General features: G+C 41.1%; 1 protein-coding gene across 1 annotated transcript in view; it reads right to left on the bottom strand.

Annotated features, from left to right (window-relative positions):
* tenm2a (teneurin transmembrane protein 2a) overlaps positions 1–6,826 on the bottom strand; it is a 292,880-nt gene extending 286,054 nt beyond the window's left edge. The window contains exon 1 of the mRNA XM_079631137.1: positions 6,461–6,826. The gene's annotated coding sequence lies outside the window, so the exon portion shown is untranslated. The remainder of the gene's footprint in view (positions 1–6,460) is intronic.
* Between the last annotated feature and the right edge of the window lie 13,383 nt (positions 6,827–20,209).

Raw genomic sequence — 20,209 nt, 5'->3', positions numbered from 1 at the left:
TTTGCACTAATCACTGCAGGAGACCCACTGCTAGAGAGAGCAGCTGTGCTGCTGAATTTCATCTTTTAAATGGAGCTCTGAGCGTTTACACTTCTGTCAGCTCACGTTGGAATGATCGTATTTACGAGATCATTGGACATAAATGTGATGTCGTGATAACTAGCAGGAAACGGCTGGCTTTCATTGAGCCCTAACTTATTAATACTCGAAGCATACTAATTTAGCTGGTTTGTGAGCCGGTTTACTGTATCCACAAACAAACTACATTTCCCATCACTCTCTATATCAGCATGAGATACTAAAATGCATATAGATATCAAGTACATGGTCATGGCTCTGGGTCATGGATCATAGATATATATGATATCTGTCTGTTTGTCATTGTTATATTTTAATCACAGCTCAAATGACTGGAGCATCGGACTTTCTTTCAAATGTTTTAGAAGTGAATAAAATCTTTGATCATTAAAAAAAGTCTATTTAATGGTTTAATAATTTGCTCAATAAAGATGGATTTATGGGTGTTTTAAGACATTTGTGAATTGTATGTATGTATTTGTCTTAAAGCACTGCTAATCATCTATCTTATAAAGAAGAGATTTTCTATCCGTATCTTCTTATAATGAATATTCACTTTCAACAGAACTGTAAAAAACACTTATGAATTTAATGAATTAAACACTCAGCTGTAGAAATATCTGAGTTTATTAACACACCTTTTCATAATGTGTATTCCTATGTGAATAAAAGCCTAAAATTAATCTGTTTATCATATAAAGTGATCGTGTTTCTTCAGAAAATTTGGACTAGACCGCTCAATTCAAATAAATTAACTCTTTATTAACTTTTTGAAGTGTCAAAGTGGTAGTTGTGTGGACTGTCAATGGAGGGAAAAAAATATCTCAGATGAGGCCTCAGAACGAAAGTCTTATGGGTTTGGAACGCAAAAAACGTGTGCTATGTGCTAGCTTTCTAGACTAATGGTCATTGTTTTTAAAGCACTTGACAGGAGTCACACGACAGCTTGCATGACTGAACAGGAACGTGCTTATGTATTATACACTATGCAGAAGAACAATTTGATTATTGATGTATTGATGTAAAATTTCATCATGGGGCATTTCTTTTGAAATACAGTGGACTGAACCTGGAGATCTGGACTTTTATTTTTTATTCATTGGTTTGTCAAGACTAAATAAGAATTTAAAATGTTACAGAAATACACACCTTCTTTATTCTTGGTGCATTTACTTTATTTTTTCAGCTTTTTTTCTAGCTTGTGCATAGAGAGAGCCGGCACTGCTTCAGTGGCACATGATCTTTCAAAAATCATTTTAATATCATAAATATTTGGTGCTTAAGAAACATTTCTTATTAATATCAATGTTGAAAACAGTTGTGCTGCTTAATATTTTTGTGGAAACTGTCTTACTTTTTTTTTCAGGCGTCTTTGATGAATAGAATGTTTAGTGTTGAAACAATTTGCATTTATTTTAAATATAAATCTTGTATAACATTATAAATGTCTTTACTGTCACTTCAGGAATTTAAGGCATCCTTGTTGAATAAAAGTATTAATTTCTATAAAAAAAAAACATTAAAAAAAAAAAAAAACATACTGACTTTAAACTGTAATGTATATAATTCAAACGAACTAAAAGCCACAAAACTTAGATTTTGACTTTAAATAGTCTTTAAGACAGTAAGCCCTGAGGCCGGTTGCATAAACATTGCCATTGTGTAGTGTCTTAAGTTCCAGTATGACTCACTGGCAGTTAGTCAGGGGCAGTCAGTCTTGGTTTTCGGTACCAAATTAGGCTAATCTACGTTTTTCTGTAACTGATTTAAAAAAGCTATGAACAGTCTTAAAGAAAATAAATTGATGTCTAACTTGTAAGACTAGTATTAAAGGTTTATGCAACCGACTGCTGATGTCCACTTCAGAGTGCCCAATTAAAGCAACAACTCTCCTGCACTGTGCAGTCCTGCCTCAATCCCATCCTGCTTTGCAGCAGTGAGTGCGAGAGAGAATGTATTTGTGCTAAAAGTTGCATCCAAGCTCTTACGTGCTTGTAAGTCTGTCTGGGTCGTGGATTTGACACCGTCACCTAGTTAAAGCTTATCGACAGCAACCTGAGCTGTGCTGAGTTGAGGTAAGCCGCATCTATCCGGTCTGACTAGAAATTAAACTATCAGCGTGTTAACTCTGTGGGCACCGTCGGCCTGACCTGTTATAAAGAGATACTGAAGAGGCTGCTGGTGACAGATATTGTTCATCAGCACTCTGATGTTCTCAGCTGCATGTGTGTGAATGCGGTTTTAGATGCATTAGGGTTATTATACACTCCCACCCAACCCTGTAATCTCTTAATCTGCTGAGGACTGGAATCACGGGCTGCATCTGTCAGAGTGCTCGACAGGGGAGAGCCATACACCTAATGTGTCAACACACCGCACAGAAGCATTTTGTGACTTCCTGTGAGGCAGAGTTTCAAATCTGGCAGTTTATGCCATGTCAACAGCCAAAATAGTGACCTCCAAGCATGAACACACACACACGCTCAACCACTAATGCATCTTTCTACCTCAGAAAAACACCCCATCTATCTGGTCTTATTCTCAGCTCTCCTTCACACACCACGGACCTGGCTGAAGGACGCAGGGCTGGGGAGGGGGGCTTGATAATGATGCAGAGGCTCTTATAACTTCAAACGGACTTAGCAACATCAGCCACGGCAATACCTACACAAACACTTTTACAAAAAAACGCACACGCAGAGTTTTGCCTAATGATGCTAATTGGTTGAAAAGAGTCAGGCTTATGTTGACACTAATGAAGACTGATGGTCTTGTGTGTCCTCAAATGTGGTAGACGCTAGTGTGGGTATAAATAAATACTGTCAGCGCTAACCCAGATCTGAAATTTTGTGTACACATAAAAAAAAAATAGTGAGAGAGAGAGACAGAAGATAGTTCATATAACACACACACACACACACACACACACACACACACACACACACACGAAGGTTTGAAATTACAGTTATGGTGTAACTGTACAACCAATTGTGGGTGAACTATCATTGAGTGTATACTATGCTGAGTGTATATTGGTGGTGACTTTTGGATGTGTTGTGCCATTAAAACCACTGACCTAAAATAACAAAGAATATGAGACTAAAACATATATTTGAACAAGTTGGACATTTGTTGCTGTTTGTCAACATCTCTTTACATTTAGCGTGAAAAATGGCAGTCTTACCAAGCAAGGCTTCAGGGTAAAGGAGGATGCAAACAGAAGGAGTTTACATTCAGCAAAGGTGCTCAGCAGAGCCGGGTTGAGTCGAGCATCTGCTCTCATTTTGGAGTTCGTGGAAAGAGCCGTGCTGCTTGCGGCCCAAAGAAGGCAACGAGCCAGTGTGTGAGCTTAAGGGGGTTAAGGCCACACACAAACAAACACACACACACTTACAGAGAGAGCGAGTGAGAGTGAGCACTACTAAGTGTGATCTGCTCTCCACTGCTTGCTCTGCCATGTTAGCTGGAGTTACACTGTGCCAACTGGGCCAGGATGAGGGATTGTGTATGACATGCACGGCTGTCCGGTGTTAAAGCCGTTTAGCCGCTCAGAGTGTATGTGCGCTGAGAGTTATCTAAACATATACAGCTTACATCTAAATATTCTGTCGCCTTTCACACACACATCAGGTACCAAGAGGATGAGGCCTGGCAGGTGCCAACTGGATTGTGGGTTAATCAGTCCAATCTTCATCCCCTTGAACAGTGCATTCACATGAGTGCAAACTGCATGTGGGTTTTTGAGGACGGCACAACACACAGTTTCCCAGATTGTTAGTCTGTATCTGTGAAAACTGAAGAAGATTTGACTCATTCTGTTCAAACATCACACATTCTCACTTCCTCGCCCTCAGCTGATCTCTTCTCTGCGTCCATTTGATTTAGAGCTCTAATTGAGAGATACAGTACATGAGAGAGGGATCAGGCGGAGGGAAGGATCGGGGGGGGGGGGGGGGGGAGGGGGAAGGGGGAAGGGGGGAGGGGGGGGGGGGGTAGCACAAGCTACCGAAGCCAGAGGCCCAGCAGGGAGCTTCCATCTCTTGATCTTTCCAATCTTTTTTCTGACCGCTTCTTTCATATCGTAGCGCAGCAATATCAATAAGTGCATTAACTCACCTACTTTAAAGTTTTCACACAGTAGGGACAAGTGAGATACTATAACATGAGATGATAACAGCTATAATTCCTAATCATTCGGTAAAGTCATTCCACTTCTAAGACGAGGGAAAAAAAATGAAAAAACACAAGCAAGCAATCCAGATTAAGAAGATAATTCATTCGACTTTGTAGTGATGCAATTGGACAGTCAGCACTCATTAGGAAGATGACCATGGCGCTATCGTGACCCGTTCACACAGCCAGTCATAGTCAGTTGGTCACTAGCCGTAAGGTGGAGCTCTGTGCCATTAAAGCCCCTTTCACACAGATTTTCCAGAAAATACACGGATAATGTGTCCTGGGATTTGTGCCGGGATCGTTTGATTTTGGTTCATTCACACCGCCAGTGATTTTCCGGGATCTGTTTGAGTGCGTTCACACACATCCCGGTAAGATCCCGTAAAGACACGTGACGTCAGGATGAGACGTGTAACGTACGCGTCGAAAACATGTACACTAACGCATCGCGTACCGTTCCACAAAGCTGGCAAACGATCTCAGCTTCATCGCGGATAGTAAGGAGCTCCCTAGTCTCTGCTTCGTTCCAGTTTACAGACATTTTTTCATTCTTTCTTTGTTGATGACGAACACAAACTTTCTTCTAAGAGCAACAGAATCGTGGGATGGCACGTCATCACTACGACACACCCTTTACGGCATTGATCCTGGCTTTTGTTCACACAGGGTGCGTTCCGGGACTGATCCCGGCAATATTACTAGGTCCCCAACCCGGAGAGGGTTGTGGTTGATCACAGTATTCTCGTCGCTTCATAACATTAAGGTCGAACCACTGTAGTCACATGGACTATTTTAATGATGTCTTTACTACATTTCTGGGCCTTGAAAGTTGCAATGACTTTGCTGCCTATAGGTGGTTCAGAAACCTCTTAATTTGTGTTCTGGGTGCCATGTCTTTCGGGTTTGGAACGACATGAGGGTGAGAAATGAATTACATAAATTTCATTTTTTGGGCGAACTAACCCTTTGCACCTGTGCATAATGCATCACTTCAAAGTTGAATGAGAACCATGCTTGCACTTTGTCATCACAGCCATCTATAAAGAGCACAAACACAGGGCAACCCATGTACAAACACACACACTTAACTGTCTAAGACCATCACTGCAAAACATGCCGTATGGAACTTCTCATTGCAAGGATGAACTAACCCATCTGACACTCGACTACAATTTAAACATGAAGAATAACTTTCGTGGTACCTGTAGCACTTACAATATAATTAAATTATTATTTTTTAATCGTCCGGCTGACAGCTCTATGCCATTTTTAATGCCCCCAATTTTATGTTCATGAATCGGAGATCAATACTTCTCTCATGTATTCTCATTAATGCTGAATGAATCTTGTATAATGATTTTGCATTATTTCTGACATATTCAGGCACCTTACATAAGACACTATTCGGAATTTCTCCTGTGTCAACCAAAAAAAAAAAAGTCATTTAGGATTAGAGTTGTGAATGAGTTGTGAATAGGCCTAAATGACAACTGTCCTTTTTGCATAACTGTCCCTTTAAGTGCATAACAGCAAAAACACTGAATATTTCGCTATAGCCTACGTTTTATCAATAACACGCTGCCCCCCACCGCAGAAACACTAGGTCTCTCCCTTTTCTGACCTTAACAGAACATTAAACACTAATTGCGGCTACACCATTAACCATTTCTGGCATATTCTCCAACTGCTGATGATACACGACCTTATGCGTCGCTGTCAATAGCCGGAAGGGAAATAGGTGCAGAGGGTCAGACGATTCACCGCGAGCACGCCGCGAGACGAGCACGCGCCTCTCAGAGATGGACAGTGTCGGTATGCGGTCTCCATAAACTGGACTGTCACGGACTGTAAGCTTGTCTCGATTATGTTTCTCAACAATCTAGCAATAAAAAAAGACAAAACTGCACACCGGACGCCAGAGACAATTGTAAACAAGAAAGGAAAAGGAAAAAAAGTGTCGGCGCTTTTTGGCATTCCGCACCAGAAATAATGAGGATGAGGATGATGAAACCAGTGAGAAAGATCCACATTACCAGCAGAAAGATCACACGACAGGGTCAGTTTCATCAAAGGGATTTGTCAGTGAGCCGACACGGTTTTAAGTTGTATTTCCAGCATTCATACAAGTGTAGAAAACAGTCAGGTATATATAGACGTGTAGCCTACTGCCAAAAGCGCAGAGCTTGACATAAACGTAAAATCTTACCTGCGCTGAACAGCCTGTTCATTTCCCGAAGGAAACTTTTATTTCCCTCGGGGAGCACCTTCCAAACGCAAAGCCGACGAGTCGTCAATACTTTTCTTAAGATAGCTGTCAATTCCTTTAAATTTAGCCAATAGCATCACACTTAAAAGCAACGTTTAAAATGCCTAACGCAGAGAATGCCTAATGAACACTGAATGGAGAATCAGTTAGACGATAGCCGTCCGTTGGGATCCCGCTGTCCTCAAATGCTCACACGGCTAAACACGGAAGATCGCGAGTCTCTACAACCTTCTGCTTTGATTAAGCGAAACAGAGGCGCGCGCTGAATGAGCGCGTGTGAGGGAGATCGGACGCTACCATTCACACTGAGGGACAACTGACCGATACATGCGACTGACGACTCAAGCATCTGTCCGAGGACATAAATGTTAGCGCTGACGGGAGTTATAAGTTGACAAACAGCCATTCGAATCGAATTAAACCTCGTGAATGGCAGACAATGTTTCAACTGTAATTTCCTTCAAGAGAATTTGCTCGCGCCTCAGGTACATGCCTCGCATGCGGGTGCACCTGCTTGAGATGTGAGAAGAATGAAAATCTCTCTTCTTTTTTTTTCTTTTTTTTGGAGTCTATATAAAACATCAGCTACATTTAATATTCTGAATTATTTGGATATGGTCATTATCACAATATAAGCCCTGAAAGGGTGATCATTGCCCTGCTTATAAATAAACACATGCACATGAATTATTGATCTGAAGTTATTAAATAAGTGTTGTCTTAACAAGCGGAGATGAGTGCTTATACAGCGTTATCATGGACAATGACCAGAAATATCTGACCTCTTGCCACAAATGACTAATGAGAATGACATATTCCACAGAGGTTTTAATATAACTTAATCTATTAAGGGTTTATTTTGTACCAAGTCTAGTGACGAAACTGCTATTTTCACTGTTCTATTTCTATTCTTTTAAATCACATTTACATTCGTTCAATTATACATTCAATACAAAAGCAACTTTAAGTTGCAGACAATGCTATCAACAACATGCAAATCCCATTCAAAACAACATTTCAAATCTATTATTTGTCACATTCTGATACTTGGCGCAAATCAAGCAGGCATTTGAATCTTTTTTCCCCAACAGCATTGACAGTCGAAATGACCGTCACTGTCTAGCGGAATGCAGCACAATTCAAGGTTTAAATCTGTCATTTGCCATCACATGCGGCCCCCAAATTGAGTTTATGGAGGTTTTTCACCTGTCTAAGAGATGTGTCTGGTGAATGTATTTTCACTAAGTCATTTTAGCACAAGTCATGTACAGTACAGTAATTTTCTTATACCTGACAAGTCATTTTAGGAGCATGAGTGAGGACGGGGTGTACAAACAAGGTGACAAAAATGTGGTCTTTCAGTTACACAAATTTGACGGATTGTTTTTCATTAACGCACCTGCAATGACATTACTTTAATAGGCGTGCGAACTGGGCATGACAAAAATGGGATGCAATTACAGGATATAACGGGGGAGCCATTGTAGAGATTTTCTGCGTTATTCAACGCCAAACAAAGATCTAACAGCAGATTTCCCTATAGGTTGGGAACATTAAAGCTTGATTATTTGAGAACACCTTGTTAGAAAAAACCCCATGGCTGCTTTTTAAATGCACATTTCAAACATTTCTTACACTCTACTGGTGATGTCTGATTTGGTTATGACACAGCATGTCTTCCGGCTTGAGATTTGTTCGGAGAGACAAAGATGGGGAGGCATTCAGTTTTGTCCATGTCGGCATGCCCCCCACCTGCAACAAGATAGAGGCCAGTGAGAGAGAAACTGTTCTGTACCAAGCTGTGATTCTCAATGAGGTTATTCTCTCTGCTTCAAACCAACACTGCTCAGCATGGAGTTGTTTTCCTTGTCCCACAACCAAGATCAGTCGGCTTTAATCCCTGGTATGTTACAGTAGGTATTCGACTCGAAGATACAATTTCAGCACGACAATTCAATTGCCACGACACTGACCATTTGTTCTCACAGAAACCCACCTTTACCTTTTGTCACAAACTGTCAATTCAACTGTGACTCACATGAAGTTAAACCGAAGAAGTAAGAGACAGAGAGAGAGAGAGAGAGAGAGAGAGAGAGAGAGAGAGGCATAAGTAAGTGTGCTGGCACCTAAAGAAGCAGATCCACTTCTCAATTCTCACTCATACATATGCATGTGAAATAGCGCACTGAATATGGAATATTTATAGATTTTAATGCTACAAAGTTTGTTCACTTTGTTTGCAGATTCAGTTTAGGAGCAGGTTTATCTGAGAAATATCTAATAGGTTCTTAAAATTAAACACACACACTACCGTGCAAAAGTTTGGGGTCTGTAATATTTTTTAAATGTTTTTGAAAGAGGCCTCTTATGCTCACCAAGGCTGAAATTATTTGATCTCAAACAGAGTTAAAATAGAAATATTGTGAAGTATTTTGTATTTTAAATGGTTTTGATTTTTTTTTCCGATGGTGGCAAAGCTGAATTTTTAGTATCATTACTTCAGTCTTCGGTGTCACATGATCATTCAGAACTCATTCTAATATGCTGACTTGGTGCACAATAAATATTTCTTGTTATTGTCTATGTATTTTCAGGATTCTATGATGAGCAGAAAATTCTAAGAACAGCAAATCCGTGTCCAAACCCTGTGTGCTCTTACTCCCAGACGTTGTATTAAGTCATATCAGTGCTTGCTAAATTGAGACAGTTCTTTCCATTTTTGTAAGAATTATGCATCAGTCAACAAATGGACTTTGGGATGTCTATGGGCATGTCGTCTGAGGCTGAAACTGCACATGAGAAAATGGTTCCATCAGAGACCCATTTACATGCAAACAACACACCAAAGTCACCTCATGTCAGTCATCAGTCTTTTTCCTGCAGATACAACACTACATTCCGCCCGAGGAGCGATACCATGGTTTGGTAGCCAGAGATGGAAAACATGATAGTCATGCTGTGTCTGTATAAGTTTGCATGCAAAACACACAAAACGTGTGTGTGCGTGTGCATGCATGCATGCGTCTGTGTGTGTGTGTGTGTGTGTGTGTGTGTGTGTGTGTGTGTGTGTGTGTGTGTGTGTGTGTGTGTGTGTGTGTGTGTGTGCGTGTGCGTGTGCGTGTGTAGACCGTAAATGAAAGAAAAGGGCAGAATCAGAACCTATCAGAAGTGGTTCAACAAAGATATTAACTTGTAAACTCCACAAGACAACATAGGAAACGTCATCTTAAAATAATGAGGAAGCATGAAATATTGCACACTGTATGAGTGCACATAGATGTTCAATATTTCCCCCCTCGGAATTAATTCCACCAAACGCTGTATATTTATGAGCCAGAGCTTCACTTCTGACTCCAAATGAGAAGGGCAATGCAATCCTCTCCCTCAATCCACATCTGCTGCTATTAGATTTCCACCCAGGCTTAGAGAGTCACAGAGAGCAAAGGTGTGCTTGTAAGTAGACGAGACTGTTAGAATCAGCATGAGGCCAAGCATATGGAGAACAGAATGGGCCTTCCATTAGATGTTTTTTTTCTTTCTCAGGGCTTGTAGGAGAGCAAAATGTTCTCTCTTTTGGACGTGACTGAGATGCAGGAGTTAATTTACTTCTGTTCTGTTCCCCAACTGTTCTGAGCGAAGAACACCTATCAGCAGTGTTGAAGCTGCTTTCTTGAACCCTCAGCTCTGAAGTAGCCTGGCAGAGGAACATTTTGTGAAGATTAACTAAAGTCCTAATTCTCCTTAGCTGCTAAATCTTAAAGACCCGCTAGTTTCCACCGGGAATGAGGTAGATGTGGGAAAAACATGGGTTTATAATCTAATCTCACTCCTTTAGAAGCATTGCTTTGGTAAAGGTCAAATTACTTTGGAAAATTGCACTACTTGCTGGAATTAGCGTACATGAGACATTTTGCTGCATAAACCACAATGTAGGATATATTCTATTTTCCTGATTGCTGCAGAGCATCGGACATTCCATCACGTGTAACTGGCCATTACTTACGATGACAGAAGATGAAGGAAGGTTTATCGATGGCTTTGATGTGCAATGAGCATTTCCTGATTGCTTTGCTTGCATCATCATTCACAACAGTGGCAAGATTCAGGGTTAATGATGTCATACTGCAGCTGCAAGCATGGCTTTGTGTACATGTCCCTAAACCGCATTTGTTTAAATTTTGAGTATGATGTATTGCACTGTTAATTATTTAATCAATTTTGATTTATTCCTAAAATGCAAATTAGCTCATTAAAAACCTGAACTTATGGAATTACAAGTGATTAGCTTAGAAAGCAGTATGGGGCCTTGTGGTTAAGAGTGGATAGATGTATGATTTAGAGTTAACTGTATGCATATAAATGGACTGTCTTTGAAAACGGCAAGTCCTCCAATTCTGTAACAATAATAAAGCATAATATTATTAATATTATTTCTCCATCTCCTGCATTGTGGTTTGTACAGAAAAATAACATTATTATTAATTTAACTCATCTTTGTTCCAGCTAGAAAGCTAAACAAAATATAATAGAGTTCAGTATAAAAGTATATCAATATAAACAATACAAATATTTAAAATATAAACTTGCAGTAGCCCAGATCTGCTCGTTTCACCTCAAAACTGTATTAGTGCGAGCTTGCAGCAGTGTATACCAATTAAAGGATGCTGTAGGGGGTAAGTGGGCATTTATTTAAAAGGGGTTTGCTTTGTGGTTGGGAGGGGGGGATCTCCCTCAGTAGGGGGTGGTGTTGGAGCACAGGCGGGTTGCCAGAAGGATGTTACAGAAGAAAAAAAAGAAAAAGGGAGATAGGAGCCTGGGAGAAAAGGATCTGGCTGAAGGGAGACGTGAGGCACAGCACAGCTGGCTCTTAATTGAATTTTTTACTCAGCACTTTCACAGCTGTTTTGCTGAGATGAATGAAGAGCTTATATCTGGCACACATCCCTTTGGACACACACATACTCTCTCCCTGCCTGGGTCACATGACTGGATGCATCCCAAGCCTGCCTTGGGGACAAAGACTCACCCGACATGTCCACTGGTGTGGAGTGAGTTCCTGTTTCCAAGTCATTCTCTATGGGAGCTGAGTGTGCAGTCCTGCGCAGGGGATAGTGGGATTGACATGAGCAAGCAGAGAGAGCATCAAAAAGTTTATTAAGGACAAAAATGCAATAGATAAATAAACCTCCCTCCTGTATTACTGTTGCTCCACTGTGCCGTTTAGTGCTGTGTTAGTGCGATTCGGCCTCACTTGGCGATTCTTGACCACATCTGAGTCTTGTCAGCCTCTCCTCAGGACATCCCAAATGACCGTGTCTTCTGCTTCATTTGAGTGATTCCTTCACAGTACAGTTGACAACAAATGAAAGCCACCTCATTAGATCCCTAAGCCCTGAAGCTAATGGGCCACAGAGAAAACAGGACTCAGCTCCATCCATTAATTATAATAATAACAATACCCAAGCTCCTCTGGCAGCTATTTGCTTTTCTTTTCAATTAATTTCATCACACACACACTTGAGGGAGAAGACACGGAAAGTGTTCTGTGAGCTCCGCATTTATAGTAGCCTTAGTAGTTGAACTGGCAGATCTTTGGGAACCACAGGATGAAACGCTGGAGGGTGAAAGCGTCCTGGTGTGCTGCCCAAACAGCACTGCAGAAAGAGGGAGCTATTCAGCAAATTCATGCTAGCGCCCACGAGAGAGAAAATGGAAAGATAGAGGAGCTGTGCCAGGGAGACAGGAGAAGAGATAGACAGATTCACAACGCAGATAGGAATTTCCCCCAGAAGAGGTGAGGCACAGAGGGGAGGAGCTTTGACTTTACTCTCACCTCTTATCTTCCCTCTCTCCTCCTCTCGTCCTCGGGGGCTCATGCTAGGTGTTTAAACACTCCGGCGAGTGCAATAGGACATCGCTGGATAAGACGGAGAAATCCGCAGAGTGGAAAATGTGTTTATGTCTGTATGTCATCCATGCATAATTCAGGGTTAGAGCTCAGCATTTCCCAGCTCGCTCCTCAACTGTCCGGTTTATTCTTACCAACTGCGGGTTTTAAACTTTGAGAACAAAGAATGCTATTTATAAAACAAGCCTTAAACCCTGGAAAGAGACAAAAGGGAAATTTTCTTAATACATTTTTAAAACTTGTTTTTCAGTAAAACTATCTATTGGTACAGACAAGATACATTTACAAAAATGAGAAAGTGCATAAGAAAAGAGTGTTTTTTATTGAATACACTACTGTTAACATTAAGCAGCTCTACTGTTTTCAGCATTGATAGTAAAACCACAAACATTTAAACGGTAGTGTATATTTAAGTTTATTTTTCTTATTACATTAACCATTTTCTTGTTTCAAAAATAAACCTCACGAACTTTTTAGATGTATATCTTGTATTTAATAATCTATTCAATGTCCTATTTGAAATATAATTTTTTTTTAAACTGAAAGGAACAAGTTTTGGTCTGTTTGCTTGCCAGGAGAAGGTGGGTGTTGGGGGAAATGGGCACACACTCCTGCCAGAATGAAATGCAGAGACTTCCCAGATTGGATTTCTTTAATGAATTCAGTGATGCTATGAAATCATCTGAAAACCGTCATTTATTTTGTCACTGGCACCAGATATATTGCCGTGCACGCAAACAAACCAGAGAGATGACATTTTCACTCGCGTGATGTGTTGTCATGAACCAAAATCAACAAGTCTGACAACATATGCTTCCTGCTTTCTGCTCGATAATGGAGCACACAAATTTCGCACCGGCAAGGCATGACTGACTGTGATGTCAGACAGCAAGAGACACGACTTGAATCAAATGCAGGATGACAGTGTTTAAACACTCTTGCAGATCATCTGTACATATAAAAAAACACCAACAAAGTGTGACATATCTTCCTGCCAACAGCTGATGATGGTTGAAGGATGTAAAGATGTGAGATCCTAAAACTGAAAATGGTGTTCTAATAATGGCCTAAAAAAGATGTATCGCTTAGCCTAAATTTTCTGGCACTGTTATCAATCTCATGCCGGAGTTCTGAAAACACATTATCTCACATTTATTGTTGCAGTCCATCTGGCTGCCCAAGTTCAAACTCCATGATGAGAAACTCAGACAGATGACTCAAGAAATGAAAGTGAGGTAATAAGGCAATTAACATCCAATCAGTGTATATCTGTCCTTCCAGGACAAACTTTAAACCAGATTTTATAATATAATCTCTCAAAGTGGTATCAGCAGGTGTGCAACACATCTTCGAGGGGACAAAAAGCTTGTGGAGGATGGATCTTTTGAAATAGATGCAATGTAAGCTGGAATAACGCTCGCTCATTCTTTTCTCTGTCAGTGTTTGTGGGGACTAGACTTGTGCTCTTCTCAGCAGAATTATTTGTTCGGCCTAATAAAAGTTGTTATTGGTCTGATATACGACTGATGACCGCTGCAAACTTGCAAAAACTTCACAAATTCTGCAACTGAGCATGAATAATGAACTATCTGAGCACTAATGCGCACACTCTCACTCAAAACATGTTTTTTTCTTAAAGGGATAGTTCACCGAAAATGTAAACTCAGTTATCCTTTACCTAAAACCCTATGACTTTCTGTCTTGTGTGGAACAACATTAAAATAATATAGCTGCACGCAGTGATTACGGGCCCAAGCCGGTGGCACCGCCACCCTGGTGCCTTTAGTTACACTAAAGGCACCGGGCTGGCGCTGCCACCGGCTTGGGCCCTCCATCGCTGCTTGCAGCTATATTTATTTATTTATATATATATATATATATATATATATATATATATATATATATATATATATATATATAAAAAGCCGCCACCCCGTTGCCTTTCGGGTTCCTGTGCACGACGGGCAATAACGTAACCCCGCTTTGACTGTCGAGAAGAAGTCTGCTTTAGAGCTTGCATCAGTGTGAGTCTTTCTGCTCCCCTCCAAACACACACAGAAAAGGGGGGGGCTGTCTTGTGTGTGTGCCCTCCCTCCCTCCCTCCCTCCCTCCCCCCCTCCCCACACACACACACACACACACACACACACACACACACAGAGAGAATGGCAGGGGGAACTCTCTCAGAGAGAGACAAACCCACATTCAAACCAAAATATCTGACTTCCTGTTGGTCGGAGCTAATGACTGTAAATGAGAAAGTTGTCCGGATCGATAAGCACAATATACAGACCGAGTTTTGTGACTGTAGGTAAAAATAACCCCCCCACTTTAGTCAAAAGTATCTTGAAAGTAACACACTTCCTGCTGCCAGTTGGTGGCGCTATAACTTCTACTCACAATAGTCACATCCATGTGATCGCCCTCTTACAACAAACACACTGCTGAAGTTTCATCAAGATCAATAAATGTATGAAGACGTTATAACACATTGTGTTTTTCTTTTCTCGCCATAACTTCGTTTCCTCGCCACGGCCAAACCGTTCGAGATATCAAAAATCCGTCCGCAATTTAGCGTCCTCAATGTCTTGACTTCATGCTGACCGAGTTTGGTGGCGATAGGATAATTTTTCTTGGAGGAGTATATCAAATTCCAGGGGCATGCATTTTCATACAGCCCATAATAGCCGACTTCCTGTTGGACTGGTGTAAAACTTAGAGCACGAAAGTTGTTCGGCCCGATTAAATCTATATGTGTACCGAGTTTCATATTATTACATGCAAACGTGTTTGATATATGGACCAAGTTTTTCGGACCACGTTCAAGGGGGCGCTGTTGAGCTCCCCTGCCACGCCCAGGTACCAGCTTCAGCCCAGCCCTGATGGCCGCAGGTTCTGACCTGTGTGCAAAGTTTCAAGAGTTTTCGAGCACGTTAAGGGCCCCAAAAGTGCCCGAGAAGTCGCACACTGCAGAGAAAGGGTTAAAATAAAGCCCCCCTCCTCTCTCACACACACAGACACTGATAGAGAATAGGCAAAATTCCCATCAAATCACATTCAAACCAAAATATCTGACTTCCTGTTGGTCGGAGCTAATGACTGTAAATTGGAAAGTTGTCCGGCTCGGGGAGATAAATATAAATACCGATTTTTGTTACTGTAGGTAAAACTAATACCCCATTTTTGACTAAAGGTGGCGCTACTGAGCCCCTCCACCGCGCCCGTTTCTGAAACTTCACACATGCCTAGTACCTAATAAATCTGATATGCATGTTGGGTTTCATGCAATTTGAAGCATGTTAAGAGCCTCAAATGCACCCAAAAAGAATATAAAAGTTTAAAGCGTTGCCATGGCGACAGTATTTAAGATATCAATAATCCTTTCACAGGTCTACATCTGCCGTGTGTTTACATTATACAGATGAAGTTTGAAGCAAATCGGGTAAAAATAAGAGGGTGATTTCAAAGCATTTTGAAAGTGACACACTTCCTGCTGCCAGTTGGTGGCGCTATAACTTTGACTCACAATAGTCACATCCATGTGATCGGCCTCTTACAGCGAACACACTGCTGAAGTTTCATCAAGATCAGTTAATGTATGAGGATGTTATAACACACTTCCTGTTTCCAATATTCGCCATAAATTCGTTTCCTCGCCACGGCCAAACCGTTCGAGATATCAAAAATCCCCTCGCAATTTATCATCCTCCATGTCTTGACTTCATGCACACCGAGTTTCGTGGTCATCCGATGAATTCTCTAGGACAAGTGTTTCAAATGCCAGAACATGCGTTTCCATACAGCCCATAATAACCGACTTCCTGTTGGACTGGCGTAAAACTTAGAGCACGAAAGTTGTTCGGCCCGATGAGATCTATACGTGTACCGAGTTTCATATTATTACATGCAAGCGTGTTTGAGATATGGACATGTTTTTGAATCCCATTCCAGGGGGCGCTGGCGAGCCCCCCTGCCACGCCCGGGTCCCAGCTTCAGTCGGGCCCTAATGGCCGCGGGTTCTGACATTTGTGCAAAGTTTCAAGAGTTTTTGAGCATGTTAAGGCCCCCAAAAGTGCCCAAAAGGTAGTAATATAATAATAATAATAATAATAAAGAAGAAGAATAAATATATATATATATATATATATATATATATATATATATATAAAGCCGCCACCCCGTTGCCTTTCGGGTTCCTGTGCACGACGGGCAATAACGTAACCCGCTTTGACTGTCGAGAGGGCAATATAGCCCTATGTATCACTCGATTTTATTTAACCAAATGTTTTTTTAACAAAATATGTTATTTATCTGATTCATCCAACCCTATACTGCACTCTTCTACTAATACTATATTATATTTCATCGTTTTCATGTCTTGCCCTCAAACATATCTGTTTAATCTGCTTATTTTTAAGTTACACATAATACATTGATTGAAAAAGAAACTCAAACTTTTTGTTTATGGTAATATTATTTGATACAGAAAGAAATAAGTGAGACTGTGGGAGTGAGGGGAGGGTAATGACAGCCAAAGGGAGACAGAGACAGATAAGTTTTGAAACTAAAAAAATGACATCCTAACTTTGATAATCTGTGTGTGTGCCCTCCCTCCCCTCCCCACACAGACACACACAGGGGGGGCTGTCTATGTGTGTGTGTGTGCCCTCCCTCCTTCCCCACACAGACACACACACACAGACACACACACAGACACACACACACACACACACACACACACACACACACACACAGAATGGCTGGGGGAACTCTGTCAGAGAGAGGCAGAGAGAGACAAAACCACATTCAAACCAAAATATCTGACTTCCTGTTGGTCGGAGCTAATGACTGTAAATCAGAAAGTTGTCCGGCTCGATGTGCACAATATACATACCAAGTTTTGTGAATGTAGGTAAAACTAACCCCCCCACTTTTGTCAAAAGTAACACACTTCCTGCTGCCAGTTGGTGGCGCTATAACTTTGACTCACATTAGTTACATCCATGTGATCGCTCTCTTACAACAAACACGCTACTGAAGTTTCATCAAGATCAATTAATGTATGAAGACGTTATAACACATCGTGTTTCTCTTTTCTCGCCATAATTTCGTTTCCTCGCCACGGCCAAACTGTTCGAGATATCAAAAATCCGTCAGCAATTTAGTATCCTCAATGTCTTGACGTCATGCTGACCGAGTTTGGTTGCGATTGGATGAATTTTCTAGAAAGAGTGTTTCAAATTCCAGGGGCATGCGTTTTCATACCACCCACAATAGCCGACTTCCTGTTGGACTGGCGTAAAACTTAGAGCATGAAAGTTGTTCGGCCTGATGAGATCTAAATGTGTACCGAGTTTCCTATTATTACATGCAAGCGTGTTTGATATACGGACAAGTGTTTGAATCCCATTCCAGGGGGCGCTGTCGAGCCCCCATGCCACGCCCAGGTACCAGCTTCAGCCCGTCCCTGATGGCCGCGGGTTCTGACCTGTGTGCAAAATTTCAAGAGTTTTCGAGCACGTTAAGGGCCCCAAAATTGCCCGAGATTTTGCACACAGCAGAGAAAGGGTTAAACTAAACTAGCCCCCCTCCTCACACACACACACACATACACAGATCCCCCCCTCCCTCCCCACCCCACACAGACAGACACACACACACAGAATGGCAGAGAGACAGAGAGAGACACAATTCACATTCAAACCACAATATCTGACTTTCTGCTGGTCGGAGCTAATGACTGTAAATTAGAAAGTTGTCCGGCTCGGGGAGATAAATAAAAATACCGATTTTTGTTACTGTAGGTAAAACTAATACCCCATTTTTGACTAAAGGTGGCGCTACTGAGCCCCTCCACCGCGCCCGTTTCTGAAACTTCACACATGCCTAGTACCTAATAAATCTGATATGCATGTTGAGTTTCATGCAATTTGAAGCATGTTAAGAGCCTCAAATGCACCCAAAAAGAATATTAAAGTTTGATGCGTTGCCATGGCAACAGTATTTTAAGATATCAATAATCCTTTCACAGGTCTACATCTGCCGTGTGTTTACATTATACAGATGAAGTTTGAAGCAAATCGGGTAAAAATAAGAGGGTGATTTCAAAGCATTTTGAAAGTGACACACTTCCTGCTGCCAGTTGGTGGCGCTATAACTTTGACTCACAATAGTCACATCCATGTGATCGGCCTCTTACAGCGAACACACTGCTGAAGTTTCATCAAGATCAGTTAATGTATGAGGATGTTATAACACACTTCCTGTTTCCAATATTCGCCATAAATTCGTTTCCTCGCCACGGCCAAACCGTTCGAGATATCAAAAATCCCCTCGCAATTTAGCATCCTCCATGTCTTGACTTCATGCACACCGAGTTTCGTGGTCATCCGATGAATTCTCTAGGACAAGTGTTTCAAATGCCAGAACATGCGTTTCCATCCAGCCCATAATAACCGACTTCCTGTTGGACTGGCGTAAAACTTAGAGCACGAAAGTTGTTCGGCCCGATGAGATCTATATGTGTACCGAGTTTCATATTATTACATGCAAGCGTGTTTGAGATATGGACATGTTTTTGAATCCCATTCCAGGGGGCGCTGGCGAGCCCCCCTGCCACGCCCGGGTCCCAGCTTCAGTCGGGCCCTGATGGCCGCTGGTTCTGACATTTGTGCAAAGTTTCAAGAGTTTTTGAGCACGTTAAGGCCCCCAAAAGTGCCCAAAAGGTAGTAAAATAATAATAATAATAATAATAATAAATAATAATCCGAAGAAAAACAATAGGGCCTTCGCCTTTTCAAGGCTTGGGCCCTAATTAAGCAGAATGTCTCTTTGCTATATAATAAAAATGTATGTAGACTAATATTCACTTTCATTGTATGGATAGACAAAAGCATCTCTCCTAACTATTCCTTTAAAGAAAATTTTAATAAACTGTACATGGCTGAGCAGTTTAATTCGTTTAGATTGATGGCTGCCACACATTAGGTTTGTACGTCTCTTGAGAGCCTAAAACCATTTGAGGATGATGGGGAGAAAAATATGTGTCTGCAAGTGCTTATTCCAAAGATATAGTCCCATGGAAATGGGTCCAATTTTCTACCTGAAATCACGCCCATGACTGCTTTCTGAAACAAGATGAAGTTTTGGCTTGGCAAGGAAATGAAGCTTGTCCTTGCCCATCAATCAGACAGCGTGCAGACAGACAGCTGTTTAATATACAACCACCATTAGAGGCCTCTCTCTCATGTCTTTCCATTGCCCCCTTTCTCTCTTTCCATCTCTCTTGCTCTCTTTCTGCTCCCAGGAGACTCAGGTAAAGTGCTGTTTATCTACCAACAGATTCTAATCATATCGCCTTTCCCTGACTCGTCTTGCTCACTATCTTTCAAACATATATGAACAATTACCAAAGCTGTGCAAGTGCTTGGTCAGACATGTGCAATTGCCATTGGCAAATAAATTGGGAAAACTGTACTTTGCATTATTTGTATTCAAAATGTAGACATACAAACAGCATTTAATACATAAATATAAATAAATTAAATGTGAGGAGTATTTCACACATGCACTGTCAAATCTTGTGTCCTGGATAAAATAAAATACAAAATAGATTTTTTTTTCTTCATATGTACAGTATCATGTTCCAGTTTTTCATGAAGTTTATTTATTTTAGACGCAGTTGCAAAATTTTGGACCGTGAACATACAGTAAAACTGTCGCACAATCCTCTTTTCAGGATGTTGAGGTATGCTGGAATGTTACACCCACTGCCGTTTTTT

The sequence above is a fragment of the Phoxinus phoxinus genome (assembly GCF_949152265.1).
Source record: "Phoxinus phoxinus genome assembly, chromosome: 12".
NCBI classification, from domain to species: Eukaryota; Metazoa; Chordata; class Actinopteri; order Cypriniformes; family Leuciscidae; genus Phoxinus; species Phoxinus phoxinus.
The sequence above is the reverse complement of the archived record's forward strand: the minus strand, read 5'-3'. Positions and strand labels throughout refer to the sequence as shown.